The sequence below is a fragment of the Solea solea genome, chromosome 20 (genome assembly GCF_958295425.1).
Source record: "Solea solea chromosome 20, fSolSol10.1, whole genome shotgun sequence".
Classification (NCBI taxonomy): Eukaryota; Metazoa; Chordata; class Actinopteri; order Pleuronectiformes; family Soleidae; genus Solea; species Solea solea.
The window spans coordinates 20,538,109-20,559,329 of NC_081153.1; positions in this window are offsets into that span (position 1 = coordinate 20,538,109).

The window sequence follows — 21,221 nt, forward strand, 5'->3', positions numbered from 1 at the left end:
TCTTTAATCTGAGGCAGCACTTTCATCAGTTAGCACAGATTGTCTAAAGACGCCCTCTGGGAACTGAAATCCATTACCTGTGAGACGCTCTCGCCCTGCAGCTGACTCTGCTGTCAAGCCTTGAAGTTCAGTCATCATCATTAAGCTATCACCTCCATTATCCACCTGAATCCACATATGTCTATTTTTCTTTGTGCAAACATTTTCATTTCCAGCATAATTTCCAGCATGACTGAAGACTCTTATCCTCCTGATATGCTCTTAAATAAAATCACCTGGCAGATGAGATGATACTCTACACTGTGTGGATTTCTGTATCTTGTGGGTGCTGTTGTAACAGCCAGAAATTGTCTGTGAAATGTGTTGTTATCAATACTACATTAACTTTGGTCCATGTTTTTCAGCGATGAACACAATTCTAACTGTATTTTATTGCTCAAATGTTTGTTTTCCATGATTTTATGATAAGATCGATGATGTAGCTGTTGCATTTGCACGTATTGCTCCTTTATTGCAGAAGTACTGTTGCAGGAAAGCTCTCCCCAATGTTAGAATAGTTGTTCTGTTTTGTTAAGTTAGAGTTTGGCAGGTTTTCCTGGAAGAACTATTGAAAAATTGCAGCCATTTTGTTTGTTTGTGGTAATACTTTCTCACATAATCCCTCTGCCATGAGTTTATCCACTAGCAAGACGAGGATTGAATAAATAAATAATAACCACAATGTCAAGGATAGGGAACTAATGATCAATACAATACTATGTGTGCCTGACCTACTAAGATCAAACTCTTATTAGGCATGATGGATGAAGCAAGTGGGGATGTATAGATGTTATATTAATGGTGATATCAACCTGAGGTCACTGTAAAATGTGTTGTCTGATATATGGTATCGCCGGTTAATTTCTTTCTATATTTCATAGGAAAGGGGTTGTGTGTTGCATGCCCAGTTGCCTCAGTGCTGACTCTGAAGCTTGTTGTGTTGCAGTTGTTTGGTGCCATTTCTTCTCTGCCTTTACAGTTTCTCAAAGCTGGATTAAAGCTTCATTATTCATTAGTTTAGTAAAACAAACATAAAATAAATGATTTGTGTTGTGTCCAGAAAACTTTGGCTGAAATATGGGATGGCTTGTCTCCAGTTTAGCTTAGTATACAGTTAGGGTTGGCGATATGTCTTTGTTTGAAATCATTTTCATGTTCTCAGTGCATTGTTGGATAAATTTGTCTGGAAATGGAATTGAATGATTCACTGGCGTACCAGCTAATGTTAGCTAGTGTAGCTAACCAACCTGCATGTATGTAGCCCAGAATTAGCAAGTGAATCATAAGCTAAAATTCATAATTTCAAGAAATGAGCCTGTGCTTGAAGCTTGCCCTACCAGGGTTAACGGTTAGAGAGGTGGGGCTATAACAGCACATCATTTTGCCAAAGTTCTGTATTGGTTGTATACAAAAAATACACAAGGGTAGCATTTTGAGAATTGTTCACCTTGGGACCAGCTTTCCAAGAATAGCGTTTTAGGGCTCCCATAACGCTGTGTCCTTAGCCTTAAAAACATGGTGCATTGCTGAGTGTCATTACTTTTTTGGTTGTAGTCAGGAATTTACTGCATGATGTACATGTGCAGGGTATATTTGAGTTCTAGAGTAAAAACAGTAGGACACTGTGGCATAATTAACTTGAGCACATTGCTCCCCTTGAAACCATTTCCATCTTTTTCTCACTTGCATGAAAAGACAACAAAAATAACAGGCAAGAAACAAGGAGGGTGAATTGGAAATTACGTTACTAATTAAAAGTTAATTTATTCCCTGCTCGCATGCCGTTTCTGTATCTTATGTAACCACTGATATCAAGCAATTAAAAGATAACCTTGCACTGGGGAGGTCGATATTTTCCCACTTATTCTTAAATAAAAATACACAGATAAACAAAAATCATACAAGTGCAAACCAAGGCCATGGCACACCATGTTTTATGGCATGTTTTTTTGTAAATACACAACCCAAGTACATGCCACATTTTGATTTCCTGCCCCAAATATGACCTCCACCAGCATGTCTGTCTGTGAGTAGTATAAGTCAAGAAGTAAATGACAGATGGTTATGTAAATTTAGATTAAGGTCATGATACAGATCTGGATTTTCATAAACAATTGTTAACCTTGTGAGATAGGGGAGTGTAATGACATTATGGGAAACTGAGCAGAAACTGAGCAGACTTAGCAGGTGTTGGCACTCTACAAGTGTTTTCTGCAGTTTATGATATGTGCTGGAAATATAATTAGTGTCTTCTTATGTGAGTGTTGACAGTTATACTATACTTGAAGTATCTTGATCTGCTTTTACCTTTTTTTTTTCAAGCATCATTTTAGCTCCCATCAACACATGGACAAACCATAGGATGCAGACTATAGGGATGGATGATGTGGCTAAATAAGAAATGATCAATATTATCAATATTCGCAAGTCAGTCAACACTGATAATTATCATTTCAGATGATGAAAGACTGTGTGCATTCATGCTGGAAGGCGTGTGGCCCACAGTTCACCTCAACATTGCAACATGAAATGAAATCATATTTCCAGTTCTACCTAAGCTTATAGTGAGTTCAACTTAAGAAGAGTAAATAACGACGGGTGTCTGTGTGAGACTGATGCATTTAGAACTTTCCGTCTCAACCCACAAAGTGTTTTGAACAAGGGTCTTTCAATCAACTGCAAATGTTTCTATGGATTTACTGCTTTTTTTTTTAAGCCGAGAGTCGAGAATACTTGCAGAGGTATTAATGCGATCTAAAGTACCTCCAGCTGACACAAGCGTCTGAGTAGTTAACCCTTCTGTTACCATCCTGTCGTCTCATTACCGTAACTCAGAAGAACTCACTCATTGAACATTTTTTGACAATAAAATCAAAATAAATCCACATCACTGGTTATCATGGTGGTCATAAGTCCTGAAATCCTTGTTACCATTTGGAACCAAACTCGTATGTTTCCAAGATTCTGCAAGAAGTGCTCATGAGAGCAACAGGAGCAAATGAACATGTTAGGAAAGAATACAAAATAATGGCCGTTTCTTCAGTTTTCCATTAAATTTACCACTAAGATATATATATATATATAAAACTGCCACTTAGTGGTTATTCCATAAGAAGCACCTTAATGGTGGGTATTAATCGACTTCTTCTCGCTTTGGATGATGATTTACTTCCCTTCACTTACACCTGAGGCACCTCAGCTGCAAAGCGGATTACATTATATTATCCCAGTGGCCTTTAGCATGCTCCATGTTGCTTTCCAAGTTTTTGTGGACCGACTAATGTGATTTTCGTGTTGACTTGCTTGTGTGCTCAGTTATTTGCTTTTCTGTTGGATGCAATAAATGTGCTGGAATGGAACAGGATTTGACCATTTTCCCCAAGAGATATCGTTTGCCAGCAGCTGGCAGAAAAAAAAAGTTTCTCCTTTTCAGAATTTACAGACTCTAGAGCTACAAAAACACCTCAGATATTAACATTTTTTTTTATGTAGTTTAGGGGACAGAAGATAATATGAACAGGTGTCAGATATGATTATGTTGTTTAATTGTTGGTTAAATCTCATATCACATTAATATGGGGATATGGAGAAATACCTAATTGGTGTTTTTCAGAGAGGTTGCAATTTCAATTCCAAAGTCAGTTGTATAGCTCCTACGACCACATGGTTGGTGTAGTGGTTAGCAAGTTGGCACCTTTAATACCAGGATTGCCGCTCAATGTGCTTCACAATAAAAGGAAACTAAAATATAAAATGCAAATACAACAATAAAACACAACACAGGGTGGAATAAAAAGTTGCTAGTTGAAGGCTAGAGATAAAAGAAAAGTTTTAAAGTGCTTTGTATACAAGGAGGAGGAGTTTAAAGTCAACACATTATTATTTTTATTATCATTATTTGAAAGCCTGAGGGTGTATCCAACATTTCAAGTGGAATAAACCAAGATGAGAGAACAGTGGAGGAAAAAAACTAAACAAAGTTTCCATTTACAGATCATTCTACGACCCTTTGGTCTTGTTCTGTCTGAAATCATTAGTCGCGATATCACGAGTAATATTCAGGAATGATTAGATTGCCGGAGCCTTTGCTGTCGGCATTTCAGACAGTGTGGTACATCTCTTGATGAAATCCTCTCATAGGCTGGGGCAAAAGTTTGGAGAGTGCAAGACCTGAATGACAAATGTAGTGTTTAATCCAGGGAACAGAGCTCATTAAAACATATTACTGCTGCCGTCATTTTAGACCCACAGGCATTAAAGCCTTTGGCCCATTTTTGGTTTCCATAATTGAAGTAATCTTAATTATACAGTAGTATCCTTGTCTCTGTCTTTGCGTATGTGCGTACGTACAGCGTGTGTGGATAAGTTGTGTAATACATGAGCAGATCTGACAAAGAACTAACTATTGTGGAGTTAATTTCATCAAAGTCCAAACAACTTAAACTGCACGGCGTCTTTTCCACAGTGTAGGATCATTCTGTGGCTCATCTTGGGTTTGCACAGTAAAAGTAATTCATGGTGAGACGACTCAGTTATCTTAATTAGAGTTTTGTTGCCACTGTCTGTGTCTTTGTTTGTTTTTTGTGTTGTCCCTTGCTGTTTCTGCTCTGGGTTGGTGTGTATTTATTCACCAACAAGCAGAGACGACCGCCTCTTTGTAGAGTTCTGCCTCTTGATTGAATAAAGAGTTGTGGGATACTCTCAAACAGTCATTGCCAGAGTCCAGGTACAGGGACGGGACCCACACATGCACCATTGGCAAAAAAAATTGGGGTGTTGGTGCCAAATTCATTTTCAGATATTTTTTATCCTTTTACCTCAGGATGCTGTTTGGTCCACTTTAAATGGGCCAGAATTAGTTTCCTCTGATAATCTGCTTCATTTGGGCACGTGTGAAAGCTCATCTCAACTCTGGTGCAAAGCAAACAAGTGAAAGTGAAAACGTGGGTCTCTTTTTGCTTCTGCTCATTCTGAAAAGGCTTCTTCCTCATGCTTTTTTTTCTTCCCGCTAAGTGCAAAAAAAAAAAGGACAACCACCCACCAGCCCCTAACAATTAAAAAAAACAAAAAACTGCTTTAATTGACTAGTTTATCAGGCAAATATCCGTTGTGTTTAATTAAGATGCCGGTCCACACTTAAATGCAGCATCAGCATCACCCATGGGACCAGATTGGCCTGAGACACGAGCAACATTCATGTCACACTGCCCCCAATGTTCACAATCCAGGCATCCAACCAGATAAACATATACTGTATGAGGTGGTTAGAAATATTTCTGGACACCCATTTACATGAGAACTTATATGTGTGTATGTGTATATATATATATATATATATATATATATATATATATATATATATATATATATATATATTTATATATTGATTTGATAGATGAATCATTTCCAAATGATTAGCTAAAGGGTAAAGAGGTGAATAAATTTAAATTTCATTAAATGCATTTAATTTAAAATGCATTCGTGGGTCACAGGTGATGGGTCGCTGGTTCCTCTGGGAATGACTGATATAGTGAATTGGGAAGCCATACCTCGCACCTGTTGATGAAATGAAATATTCTCATGATGTTATTTCTAAAACATTTTTGTGTCCGACTGGAAGCTGTCAGGAGACACACCTCTAAACCAGCAGTGATTCATTTGACAGTGGATTGTGTGCAGGAGGCTGTTCAATCTTCTAGTTTCTGAGCTTTACTTAGCCCCAGTTAGACCTGTAGCAAACATCTGTCACTACTGATAGCTATAGGAGCTAGAAAAGCTGCTGTGGCTGTGGAACAGGTATTAAATTGCATTGTGTGGGGACCACCACAAAGTTTCTCACATAAAATAAATAAAGGCTGCCGACATCAAACACAGACTTCAGAGTAAAAGCTCAATTTCAACAGCAAAACAAGGTCTTTTTGTCCAGTAAAAAAGGCTGTGGGACACAATGAAAAGCATAGGAAGACCTAGTAAGGGGACCTTGAATTTGATTTAATTTTTTTTTCACTATTGCGAGAGAAATCGAACATTAATTCATGCATATCCATTAGAAGATGAATAGACTTATTTAACACTGACATTTTACAAGTATTTATAAGACAATAGATTTCCAATAATTGGCTCCAGCTCTTCCCGCAACCCTCAAAGGATAATTGGCATAGATGATAAATGGGTGGATGGTTTTATTATCAAGGAGTGTTTTTTTGTTGCCTCTAAATAATGCTACTGCAAAGGCTCCAAAACACAGACTTATACAGTCAACACTGTGAAGCACTGATGCAGGGAAGACTCTTGTAAGCATGGTTTGAACTATGGAGGGAGCGAAGGACGCAACCTCCGAGCTCTGAAACATCATCCATTTTTGTGTCACAGGTTAGAGACTTTGATTTTATGAGCTTCCTGAAATAAATAACTTATAATAATAGTAAAATATATATATGTGTTTATACATACCAGTATCTGAATGTTTGTCAGTGTCTCCACTGATAAACCTAATACTATTCCTGCTGTTGTGATGTGATGTGTGGCAACAGCATGTTAGGTTCCCTCACGACAGGAGAGTGACGTGATGTGTGTGAAAGCCTCCACACTGCCTTTTTAGAAAATTAAAAAGCAGCATGAATTCTGCTGTTAAAGTCAGGATTCTGGGGAAAAAAATCAGAATTCTGAGATTAAAGAAAAAGCAGGAATTCTGAGATTAAAGAAAAAGCAGGAATTCTGAGATTAAAGAAGTGAGAATTCTAAGATAAAAGAAATCAGAATTCTGAGATTAAAGAAGTCAGAATTTTAAAATTAAAGAAGTGAGAATTCTAAGATTACAGAAAAATTGAGAATTCTAAGATTAAAGACAAAGTCAGAATTCTGACATTAAAGAAAAGTCAGAATTCTGATATTAAAGAAGTCAGAATTTTAAGATTAAAGAAGTCAGAATTCTAAGATTAAACAAATCAGAATTCTGAGATTAAAGAAGTCAGAATTTTAAAATTAAAGAAGTGAGAATTCTAAGATTAAAGAAAAATTGAGAATTCTAAATTAAAGAAAAAGTCAGATTAAAGAAGTCAAGATTCTGACTTTTTTCTCAGAATTTAATCTTTTAATTTTTTATTTAGTTTCTACATGTGACACTAATACTCTTCCATACATTTCTCATGTTTGTGCTAAAGGTTGATGGTGTAATTTCTTTCCCATCTACCACAATTCACATTTTCTCAAGTCCTGTCTTGATTCAGTGCAGGCAAACGTCTCCAGCTGAGGCCTTTATTGCGCCGCCAGATGTTCATGTATGGAGTTAATTAAAAATGAGTTTTTATTAAATGTGTTTTTCGTAATGAGCTATTGTCTCCCGCCTCTGTCGGTTCGTGAGCAGAGAAGCAGGTGGACTCGGATTTCCATTAATACTCTGAATGCTGGGGCACAACTGGCAGACACTCTCACACGTAACACCTGCTACTCAAGCTCTTTAACTGCGAGATGTGTGTTGGGTAAACTGCGAGTATTTTGACTCACATTTGCATGTCATAACTGCTGTTTGGAAATAAGCCATTCTGTTCCCAACACACGCAAACTTAAAAAAAATCAAAATATATGAGGTTTTCACCGGGAAGACAAAAGGAAAAGAGGACAGGCGAGCAAATCAGAAAAGTGGGGGTAAGATAGAGACATCGAAATGTAGTCAGATAAAATCAGAGCCAGTAGATGAAAGGTAACATGCCTTAGACAGGTGGAGAAGGAGGGAATTGAGAAATGAAAGCTGCATCACAATAAAAAACAAACTGGCAGATGTGAAGGTACAAGGAGCAACAAGAGGAGGAGGGAAACACTATCTAAACATAGTGATGAGTGAGGAGAGGAGATAATAAACTTCCTCCTGGATAAAGGTTATGAGACAGTCAAAAAGGAAAGTGCTGAGATCATTGCTCTCTTTCTGTCGGGCTTCCTTCATTGCTCACTTTGTCATTTCCTTGAGGACCAAGACACAGGGAGGTTTATTTTAGTTTAGTTTAACACAGTTAATGAGGGATAATTGAATACAGAGTTGGAAGGAGTGAAGGAAAGAGAGGCGGACCAGAGCAGACATGGTGTCTATGAATATCTCTTCTCGCTCTCTGTTTCTTTTTGTTTTGCACTTTCTGTGATGATTACTCTTATTTTTTTCTTCTTCTTCCCTGTTTCTTGAGTCGTGGGTGGTGTGTGCGCGTTGGTGCTGACAGCTCCTGATAGAGCCGCTCTAATAGGAGCAGATGATGATTGACGGCCACGCAACGAGCTGACAGCACATAAAGGTCACATTAGCTCCCACTGCGATGGGGGCAAAAATGGAAAGAGGCTTGGAGAGAGAGAGAAGCAGGTAGATGAGACAAAGAAGCTCGAGTGAAAACAGACAGACATAAACACGAAATGTCAAAAAACTCGGGGAAAGATAGAGGGAAACCAGAATAGAAAAGGCCAAATTACACAAGTGGAAGAAAAGAGTGGTAAACCTCTTCAGAAAAGTCGGCCAACACAGAAAATTGAAGCATGAACTGAGACAGAGAACTTGTTTCTGTTTTTTTTTCAACATGCACTTTTTTCATCACAACCACTTTAGCCAGACAGGCTGTTTTTTTCCGACTTCCTAACTGCAGGGTTTTTAATATTTTGCACACATTTTCCAGTCTACTGCGTATGAGGTGTGTGTTGTGAAGCGGAAGAATGTATATAAAGATGGACAGCTCCCAAAAAGTGAGGCCAAACTACATAGATTGCCTTCAGGTGACTGGCTGCAGTCTCATAAATCCTCCTACATGTTAGCACCAGAAACTTAGGCCAAACTTATGTTGTTGTTTTGAAAAGGTTGATTCAGGAAATGTCTTCATCCACACGAAACACCCCAAAACGACTCTATAATAATAATAATATTACATTTTTTATTTTCAAGTGCTTTTCTAAATACTCAAAGACACCTTACAGAACATAAAAGCAGCTAAAACAACATCAAATGGTAAAAATTACAAAGAAGAAGCCTATGCCAGAGTGTCATTTTGAGATTTTCCCACAAGTGTGCAAATAGAACTCCCAAAACTCAATTTCTGTGTTGATAAAAAAAAAACCAAAAAAACCTTAGAGGATTCTCCCAGACAGCCCCTAAACATCGTCTGTCATTTCCGTTCGTTGTGTTCATATTTCTGAACCATAGAACCCGTGCAGTGTTCGTCAGGTGTGGGTTACAGACACACATGTTCACACATGTGCAGAGACCAAGTGACAGGAAACAGAGACTGGAGAAGTCGTTGAGTGACAAATAACTACAGCTGCAGCTGAAGGTCTGAGTGTCTGTGTAGACGCATCGACTCTCGATATGCAGACGGAGTATGTGATATCGCCAAAGCCTGAGCAAGCATGAGGTAGTTATTGCTGCAAATCCAGTAGAACAACAGCGGTTACAGAGCCACTTAAATAACACCATGATTGGGAGACACATGTGAACTTAAAGCTGTAAACAAAATGCCATGATTGACATGATTGGCTGAGTTTTCCAGGTATTACTCTGCTAGTGTTGACAGAGAATACCTCATTTCAAAATGGGCCGAAATGAATCTGACCACACCTAGCCCTTTATTAGATGTCCCGTGTACCTAATAAAGTGGCAGGTGAGTGAATGATGTGATAAAAAAAAAAGGACATACACACTTTTCTTCCTTTAACCTCAGAAATGAAAAACCCCCGTGAAGCAAAGTCTTTGTCTCGGCTGTTACCGTAGAGGCATTCATTCATTTATCACACTGGTGAATCATAAAGTGCTAATTATGAGTTGTTGAGCAAACAAACTGTAGTCAAAACCCACAGAGAAAATGTCATTTGCCAGCGTTGTTTTACCTTTTTTTTGTTTTTCTCATTGTTTTTCAGTTTTCAGTTACATCATCATCAAAATAGTTTTTTTCTTTCCTGTCTTTATGCAATAATTTTGCTCATCCGTGCGTTCGCTCTTGCAACCTCGACCTATTCGTAAGCACCTCAGAACACCAATTTCCTCCTCTCTATACTTCCCTCCTCCGCTCTGCATGTCTTCACCTTATACATTCATGCATATTGCATCTTCCAGTTATACATGCCGCACTGACAGTCCCCGCATAACACAATCCTGACATTTCCTGATGGATATGGAGACAGCAACCAGAGTTTACCTCTCTGCTCCTCATCCTGCTGCAGCTCACCCTTCTCCTCCTCTTCCTCCTCCCTTTCCTCACCCTTCTCACCCCATTCTCCCTTGTGTGCTGTGTGAGGACACACACACATACAGAGACACAGATGAGGTGTGTGTGTGTGTCTCTATGCAGGCTGTTTATACTAGTCCTGAGTCCTTGTATGAAGTGTTCCACCAGCAATACACACACAAACACACACACACGCGCACACACACACACTCAGCCACTTAAACAAAAGGATCTGTGTGGTGACATATACAGTATAAGTGTGTTCAATGCTAACTCGTGGCAGAAAGTGACAGATCACTTGTATGTGACATAGAGATAAGAACATCTGTATGCGGAGAACACACGTGTGTGTGTGTGTGTTTTTCATGGATACAGTTTAACCCTTAGAACACACAGCATTCTGGATGCTTTTTTTCCCATTTCTATGTTTAAACATACAGTTTATACAGAGGTTATCAGTCTTATATTCTTTTTTCAGCACAACCAAGACAATCTGATGAAAAAAAAAATGTAAACAAACCTGAGCAAAAAGTATTCAAAATGTTTGAAATGGTATTTAATTTGCGACATTTGGAAATGAACAAAAAGAAAAGAAAAACGTGATCTAAAATGAAAAATAACTGACTCAGCAACACATAAGAAGACGAAAAAAGCATATTTTAATTCTTAATTTGGCTCAAGCACAGATTTTACTGGTCTGTTTTTGGAGGCTTTCAGCCTCACTGCTTACAAATGATTACAAATAATAAAAAACCTGATCTTACAAATTAGGACAGATGTTTGGATGAGAGAAAGCTTGTGTTAATAAAGGTTGGCTGAAATCTGGATGTGATACTTCCTGTGAAAGAAAACCACCACACTCTGCCTTTCTCCTCCTTACTCATTCTTATTTGCTTGTATACAGATTTCTGTACATAAGCCGGTGCACATGTGGCTGCATTGTTAGATGGCTCCTTCTGGGAGACTTGACGTGACAAATCCCAGCGTTCCCAGCGGTGAGAGTGTCATCATAAATAGTGTTGAAATGGAGCGGTGAGAGTTTGTTTGTGTAGGAACAGGAGATAACGCACAAGCTTCGAGTTTGCTCTGAGTTCTGCTTTTCTTGTGAGAACCATCTTTGTATCCATCAAAGGGATTTTTGTGTGTTTGATCTTGATGTCTTTGACATTTAGAGTTGCTTTAGGACTAGGTTAAGCAAAGGTTAGTTTGAGATTAAAGTGATTTTTCTTTTTCTTTGTTTAAATTGGGGTTGTATGAGTGATAGAGACGTGTGTGTGCTGCCTAAACTGATGCCTCTGGGTAAAAACATGGCTGTGAGCGGAGTGGCAAGAAAACACAGATTTTAACAATTTAACATAAGTCTCGCCTGATAAAATCTACATTTTCTTCAGTCTACAATATCTTATGAATGTGTTTGCTGCTTGATCCAGCCATTAGACAGTCTTTTCTGTCTGGAAACTGAGAGTTATAAAAGACGTACTCTCCCAAACCAAAGTCCATACAGAACATTTACATTTTTGCTGGCAGAGACAACGGAGGTGCTGGTGCTGGTTTCAGGTGGATTTCTATCCCTTTAAGACTAGTAATGCTTTTTAATTGAATACAAGCCTGCAATGATTAATCAGTGAATTGATTATTAAATGAATCATCATATAGTTTTAGTTTTTACTTTTACATTTCAGTGAATATTTCCTATTTCCCTTTCTCCATATAACAAAGAAATCTTAAAAAGTGAATCATTGTGGTGTCTCGCCTCACCTTGCCACGGCACGGCATGGATTAGGTTGGTTTTCAATAACGACAAAAGTAATACCTACTCAACGTGGGCGGAGTCATCACTGCACGGCTGCATGAAACTGTTGACATTGTATGACACACAAACCTGGACATTTTATGGAACAGCTAATCTATTCATTGCGAAAATAATTGACAGATTAATGTGATGATGAAAATAATAGTTAGCTGCAGCCCTAATTTAACACTTACATGTGCTCCAGCTTTCTTTAGCATGTTTGGTGAATTATGAAGTAAATACAAACAGAATATATCAATATTCTTTTTATTGACAGACACTGAGACAGATTACTTGCCATAGAAATGCCCTTTGTGGTTTATACTCAGACAGTTTTTCTTCCCATCTATATTCCACAATGCGTTTATTCCCCAAATTAAAACTGCATTCAAATGGCTTGACTTATTGTCCTTTAAAGGAATATTCATGAGGCGGAGAAAGTCTTTATCCCTCATTTGATTTAAGCACTGGCAGCTGCCACAGAAAACCACACAGCCAAAAGCTCATTAAAGATGCTGAGTCACTTCTGGTCCTGGAGAAGCTGAGTTGGCAGAATGCTGCTGCTGCTGCTGCTGCTGTTGCTGCTGCTGTTGCTGCTGCTGACGACCTATACCACCTTTTCTGATGTCCCAGAGCCTTCCTATACCTCTGTCACTCCCTCTGAATATATGTTTTTTGTGTGATTGATAAATCCCCATGCCCTCTGTCCTCACATATCAAAAATCTAATATTTTTTATTTTTTTTAAGAAAGGTCAAAGCTTGTACTGCTGCAGCCAAATGAAGAGCTTGTGATTAGAGTTGATGTGAAATATGATGAAGCCACTGGGGTGTTTATTAACATCCTCATGCCCTGCTGCACCTAGAGGTAGCTCCACCATTATTAATGCATGCAGCACAGAAAGTTCAAACTTCTACAAGTTTTTTTCTTACATCAGCACTGTGTCTGAATTTTTTATGGGACCTTTCAGTGTACTCAGATTTGCCATTGTTCTGATTGCACATGTTTTGGCGTCAAAAATGACTCCAGACTTTCTATCACCTGCCTCACATGTGCTGTTTGACTCTGTGAGACAGTGTGAGAAACAACAGGGGCACGCAGAGTTTCCAATGCTCTTGTTTGTGCACCAGTTCTTGTGATGCACCTGCTGGTTTCCTGGGCACATCCGTGCTGCAACAACATGCAAGCTATTCCAGTCTTTTAATACTCAGGCCAAAGAAGTCGAACTGATCTTTGCCCCCAATGAAATAGACTTTAAACCTCCCATCATCCATACGATGCTCCTGAATGTGCTGGTAAAGGAGAGAGTACACCACCTTCCTTTCTTTCCCCACAAAATCAATCAATCTTTATTTACACAGCACTTTTCATATATACAGTATGTATATGGGACACAAAGTGCTTCACATATCTCAGGGTTCCTACAGCATAAGGCAGGTTAATTTCAAGACTTTTCAAGACTTTTTAAATGCCTCTTGGGGTGAAATGTAACAAAAACAATAGCTGCTCAAAACACATTAGTAAGGACAACTTTGCCCATGTTTTTACGTATTTCAACATAAAACCTGACTTTTTGGTCCAGTGCAAAAGTTAGAATATCTACTTCCCGCTGTCCTAATCTGCATGATATTACTGCATGCAATTATTTTGATTGACAAAAAAGAATCCTACTTGTTCTTACCTGTGTGGTCACATTTTCAAGACTTTTGAAAGAGGCATTTAAGACATTTTAATACTAACCAAGGCATTGTTTTTAGATTATTAAATTCAATGCCTTTCAAGACTTTTTAATTATCCGTGGGAACCCTGTCACACGGAAGACGGCATATTTTTTTGCAAACAACAGAAAGAAAAGCATTGCAACAATCAATTCTTCCTAATATTTCTAATATGTGGTTAAAATAAAAATAAGATTTGGTCTCTCTTGGCTTTCGTACTGATAGCCAAGATTGTTTTACCATGGCTGAAGAAAATTCTCTGCCATCCAAGACTTAAAGGTTAAAAAGGGCAACAATTGGCCCTGAGTCTTCAGGAGACACAGCAAAGTAAAGCTGTGTGTCATACGTGTAACAATGTAACTCCTGATGACATCACCAAGAGACATTAAACAAGGATAAGAACTGAGAAGGGCCTATTATGGATCCCTGTGGTACATCACAGTTCAATCTACAGTATACCTGTGATTCAGTGATGTTTACGATAACATTGAAACAGATTTTATATTTGACGTCATTTATTACCTTGACTCGTGCTGTCATTGACCCAAAAACCTGACTGATGATTTTCAGAATGGAAGATTGGATACTGGTCTGTAGTTTTTAAGAACTGAGTGATTTAAAGGGATAGTTCAGCCACAAAGAATGATGAACATGATTATACTTTTTTCAGAAAGGGTTTAACTATGGAAGTTTTCTAGGCTATCTCAAGGGAGCCATTTGCATTAATATAGTATGAACATAAAGGATGTTGTGAGTGTTATGCCCAGTTGTATGCAAATTGTCTTCTTTTCATTTTTGGCTGAAGTCTTGCCCAATGTTCAGCTTTCATGCTAAGCCAAGCGGAGCTCAGGTAATCATCCTCTGGCTCTACCTTCTTATTTACAGACAGAGTCGTGTCGATCCTCTTATTTAGCTCTTGGGCGGAAACGAAGGTTAATTCCTGAAACTAAGGAATTGTAAGAAATAAATAGTGTGTTTAAATCGGTTTAAATATTCAAACAAAGTTTATTACGAGTGCATCAAAGGGCAGCTACTGCTCCAGTACTCGACCAAGATGTAATCAGAGACCCAACCATGTTGCTCAGTGTGATCACATGGTCATTAAAATGGAACTATGCAGGTTTTTTTTACCCTAATTTGAAATGGTTAAATGTCTCGTTGTGGGGAGATCGGAGGCCGTCTCCACTGCCCCCTACTGTCTGTTAGCGGAAAACCAGCCTTGCAAGATCAGGGCCGCTGACCCGGAGTCCTGAGGATAAAGCGATAGACAATGGATGGATGGATATTTACTGTGGTGTCGTAAAAATATGTACTCCTAAACTGTAGGGGGAGCTCTGTGGAGGAAAGGCGACAAAGCGACCAAGACTTGCGAAGCGTGTGAAACAATGAAAGGTTCAAGAAAACACAAAGCTCTGATAAAGATGTGTAGTGAAAGAAATCGGGGTTACCAGGTATCAAAGCATCAACTGCGAGACATTTCCTCTATCAGCTGCTATTGATTGACCTCGAGGATGGAGGGAGAAGGGGATGCAGGGAGGAGAGGAAAGTGAGGAGAGTGCAAGAGGAGATAAAAGAGGGGGAGAGGAGACTCGTGGGGAAGAATAAGACAGCATGTGTCTGAGGTGAGGAGAGGAGGTGAAAGATGGAGGCAAGTATAAGGCAACATAAGGAGGGTAAAAAAAAAAAAAAGTCAAACTGAAAGAGGATCTGACGAGGAGGGGCAGAGATGAAAGGACAGGGAGAGGGAGAGAGAACGAATGCATTTGGCAGGAGGGTAGCTGAAAACGAGGTGAAATAAAGTTCACTGAAGAGAGAAAGGAGTCTTTCATATATCTGTAATTATCTGTTTCTCTTTCGTCTTTTCTCTCCACGCGCACTGCAAAGTTTTCCTCTCAGTCTCCCACGAGGGACGTTTTCACATTCTAACAAATTTGAATTTCTCTTGTTTTATGCCTTTCATCTTTCCTCTGCGTGTCCCTGTGTGTCTCTCTCTCACACACACACACACACGCACACACACACTCAATGAGTCCTAATCTCCAGAACATGTCGGAGCATTAGAGCTCACAAAGTCAATGTCAGCCAAAACAAACAGAATCTTCAAACATGAATATTATTATGAATAGTCTGCACTTTGAATCCATCCTCCATGTCTCTGTCAGACACACCACACATCCTCATCATCTCCTCCTCTTGTGCGCTGTGTGTTTCTGTCAGTTCCCGTTCTCTCCGGCGTCGCCTCATAACTCCACAACTACACCGTTCCTGACAAAGCACCGTTGTCTCTTGTTTAGTTTGCCTGTTTTGAATCCTATTTGTTTGTGCTTGCCTTTTTTATGTTGTTTACTCCGTTTTGTCAGGAGCAAAATGTGCAGACGGACAGACAATAACGCTGTCGGAGGAAAAGATGAGCAGCGAGTGAAGAGGAGGAGTGTGTGTGTGTGTGTGTGTGTGTGCGTGCGTGGTATAAATGGCAGTAGAGACTGAGGAGGGGAAATTAAAAAGGCGAGAGGAGAGCTATCACAGAGCCTTATAATTAGCCGTTCTGTTTATCACCGTCGGCAAACCGAGCGCTGGTAGCCTCTGTTGTTGTGACAGGAGAAAGTTGGAAAAGCTCTTTTCTCCAAGGCCTTAAACAGAGACAGAGATGAAAGAGACAAGGGAAGAAAATGAAAGCAATGACTCGCAGATCAAAAGTAGAGCTTGTTCATTTTATAAGACACATATGAACCATCAACATGTCGTTGTATATAAACGTGATATGGATAGTACGTCATACTGTTTTTTGTGCGTTGATACTGAAAAACAGCCACATTTGCCTTGAAATTAACTTTTATATAAAGCTTTAATTCAGTGTAATATTAAACTTGTCCTTATTATATTAATTAGAATCAGCTGTTATAATAAGAATTTGATTAATAGTAATGATTTTCCAAGTACATGACCATGAAGAATGTTCAATCTTGGATCTCATCATAAAACACATGAGTTACAGAACTGTAACTCCAGAAAAATACAACTTAATATGTTAGGTCTTCATTAAGGCTGTAACGATTCATTTATTTCTCATCAACTACTTAATTAATTGCCAATTTCTTAATTTAATTCATCTTCTTAATTAAATGTGAATATCCTTCTCTATAACAGTAAACTGAATATATTTGGATTGTGGACAAAAAGAGACATTTGAGGACATTTTTGTGTTTTGGAGAAAACAACTCATCATATTAATCAATAATGTAAATAATTGATATTTACAGCCTTAATCTTCTGCATAATATAATATTATTGAAATTGGACCGTGGCTATAATGGCTATATGATGTGCTTTAACACCAATATCCTATAGCCGTATAAGGAGTTCTGGGATACAACAAAAAAACTTTAATATACAGTGTGTTAAAGGGAGACACTGTACTGTCATCATGTTGATACTTCAGAGGCCACACTGCGTGATCAAGTAGCCTCTAAACTCACATTTGGTTGGAGCACACACTTGACTTTTTGGAACCTAAAGAAAAAAAAATCCTTTATTCTTTATTCTCAGACTGATACATTTACGATAAATCCCATGAACAACATTTATCTGACACACAATTGGAAACTTTGAATAGATACAGAAAAGCAAGTACTGTCGCTACCTAATCAGGTCAGCAGCAGATTATATAAATAATAATTACATTTTGTTATATACTGTATAGTCTGGGGGTGGGCGATCACCTTATCTCCTCACCTCCATCCTTTACGCCATCATTGATGCTGAATGTTGCTGTAACTTCAGTTTAAAACATTAACACTTGTCAGTGTTGATACAGAATATGAACGTAAACCATTTGGAAAGCAGTTTAATGACGTGTTGCACACAAACACAGCCCTGGATCAGCTCACAGGGCGGCGTTACCTGCAGCCTCACAGCAGGAGCTCGTTCTCCTTTCTCTTGAATCTTCAGCAGGGAATAGTGTTTATTTCACAAGACAGCGACCATTGTTTTTAAAAACGCTCTACTGTGCAACTGTTATCTCTGCAAATACAAGTATCAGTATCGGTGGAGACTTAATAACACAAAGTTAGAATAAGGTGATTGGGGCACCCCTACTTATTTTATATTAGTAGAGGAATAGGACTTTCACATGCTGCTTCTACAGAGCTGACAGCTCTGTTGTTCTGGATTGTCGTTGTAGTTGTTGATAAGATCTCTTTATCAGCCGCTGGCTCTCAGACATGTGTGTGTTATCATGCTGGTTCATAAAAGTGTGTGTACGTACAGTACATGTCCTCTTATCCATGTGCTTTTATGGGCATTCATGCATGTACTGAAACTACATGTGGGATGTGGGGACTCCCTGTGATGCACCCTGTGGTGCCAGAGCATCCATTTTAACTGTCCTCTGTACACCAGCTACATCTAATTGAATCTAATTGGGACAATTAAAGTAAAGTCTGTAATAATTAGGGAATAATTGGCCTATTGTTATTTTTACAAGTCTCTAAAGAGCTGACAGAGAACCAGTGCACAGCCTTGTGAGAGACACAGGCACCGTCTTCCTGTTGTTGTGTTTGCTGGCTTTCTTCCTCTCGTCATGTGAACACATGTACGTCGACATGTAAAATAATGGTTCTGTGGGTCGCTGTTGTTATTCCTACCTATTGCTGCTGAGAGTAGATTCTTGCGGCAACATTAATGACTCGCTTTTTTATTCATATTATTATATAAAGATTCCTATTTGAGATACTGTGACTCCAAAGGAAAGGAAGAGAATAGACAGAGAATGGGGCAGGAAATGAAGAAAGAGAGCGGGGGGGGGGAAACTGGACAGGTTAGATGATGACGGTTAGAGCAGGTGAGATAATGGCTGAATATTTGGATAGTACAATAAAGTGATGAAAGCTGCTGAAGATGACATTAACACCACATATAATAGGTCTGTTCTATGTATGATTTCATGTGTTCTTTTAACAAAAGCCTGATAACAGAGCTGACCAACAAAGTGAACCTCATTTGCACCTTCCATTAGTTTTTCTATCACATTTCTGCCAAACTGACGACCCTCTTTGTATAATTTAGTATTTATACGCCTGATGACTGATTAATAACAATACCAGAAAGGTTGACCTTGATATGGATTGTACTGTGTGGTTTCATGCATAGTTTTCTTTAACTTTCTTCAGTATTGTGTTGTTAAATCTGACCTTTAAAGTCAGGACAAGCAGCAATACAGGCAGTTATTTAGCAATAGATGCAGCGTTTGCATTATAGTAGACAGTGTGACGGTCGTTTACACACACACACACACACATGCGTGTGCGCTCACATATGACGACACCGGAAGCAAACACTGGACTGATGCTTGGACAGGTGCAGTGTTGCACCTTGTGGAGAGGACACACACTGGGTTATCTTGTCATGCTGTGGACATTTAATGGGCTGAAGTATAGGCATAGTAGGCATACATTAAGCATAGAATGAATTACCGTAGCGTGCGGTGGGTGTTTGTTGTGGTCGACGGAGTAATATTGATTTGGTTCCGGGCCTAATTGGCCTAGTTCATTCTGGTTATGACCATCGGGGATGGTGATCAAACGCCCTCTGTTTTGTGTCTTTTCATGTGCTAATAAAATGGAGTGTTTTGCATTTATTTAGTAAATCTGCTGATTTGCATTATGTAAGAACTGTAAAAACGTGTGCTTTTGTCTCAGTCTTGATGGTTACATGCTCACCCTCCTTTGTAAATGGTGCTGGCCGTCTATGCCTTCAGTGTAACTGTTGCCAATTGTCCTCTGCATTTTGAAGAGGCTAGCAGATTTCGAATTTTGCTGTGTTTGGTAAACTTTGCTGACGTTTGAATTTTTCACAACTTTTTTTTAATTTTTACTTGTATTGATCTATTTGAATTTTGCGTGTGGACACTTATTGCTTGATCCCTTTTTCCCCCTCAAGCCTGAATTAAATGATATTTGTACATAATTTCACTGGCAAACTGTCCAAGGTGTCCCCCTCCTATCACCCTGTCAGCTGGGATTGGCGCAGCACCCCCGCGTGGTAGAACATGGATGGATGGATATCCATATTATCACTCTGACTCTGAACTTTTTGAAAAAGATTGTTCACGTTTTGTGCCGTTTCCGTCTTAATTCCTATAACTGCACTGTAATCACTTTCTCCTGAGATTGTGAGGGAAGGTCATGTTATTCACTCCTCTTTTTTCCCCAGATACTATACATAGGGAAAAATCTGAATATCTAGAATCAATTCCAAACTCCAATTTAGCCTTTAAACAGCCTCCTCTGTGCTTATCACACCTCATACACTATATAGATGTTTATGGACAGTATGAATCAGTACTGCATGACATGAAACTGTAATGCTGACACGCCACATAGGGAAGTTTGAAGATAGAGTTTTATGTTAATTACAGCTCAGTAAAGTCATGTAGATGAGGAATAATAAGCCTGAGCCTAAAGCTCTGGGAAGCATCAAGTTGGGAACATAAAGGTGCCACATTAGTATGCTGTCTTACACTGTAGAAATTCAAATCGCTGCAACACATTCCATTAAAATGCCTAATGAAGTGAAAACAATGGTGAATGTTTTCCTGGGGAAATGCATTACCTCCACTCTAATCCCAAAATAATGCCGAGCAGAGCGCGGGGAGGAGCACTCCTTCACAGCAATGACAGCAATGTTCCCGTATTGTTGCACCGTACCTGCGAGGACAAGATGAAAGAGTGCACACAGCGATGACATTAGGGGCTTTGAAAAAGGAACATCCACTCTAAAATTAAACTTGAAATAAATGGTGATAACCCTGCATTCCTCTCTTGTTTTTCCGCCATGTGTTTATTCCCATAAACAATGAATTATGATGAGTTTAATGGCATTTGAGAGCAGAATATTTTTCTTAAATGTCAACCCTTGAAATTAAAATCCAGAGGCTTGCTATTTTTTATGTTGTTCTTTGGAGCCTTTGTTTAAAGAGACACTAGAATTTTTACAACTATACCAGATCAGAAAAATGTAGCCATGCTATCTCTGCAGAGAGAACACAACCTTTCCTGTTGTTTCATTGTCATTATCGTGTATCATGCGCACACACAAAGTGGAGACACGGCACATTTAGCAAAACACAAATCCAAGATAATCCTGTGTCATTTACAGTGAAAGCAGTAGTCATGGTAACGTGACGCTGTACTTTCTCATCGTCTACTGCTTTATCCTCCACACGAGGGACGCGCAGGAGCACGAGACGATCCCAGCTGACATAGGACGAAAGACGAGGTCACACATAGGACGAGTCCTTCACAACCCTCACATTCACACGTGTGGTTAAGTGTGTTCAATTAACCACACTAACTCTAACTGGCCACTTTATAAGGTACACAAGACATCCAATAAAGTGGTCTTTTTATGTAATAAACAACACTTTTTAAGAAGCAAATAAAACATAGATTTAATCAGTCAAAGATATTGTATTTTATTGTTA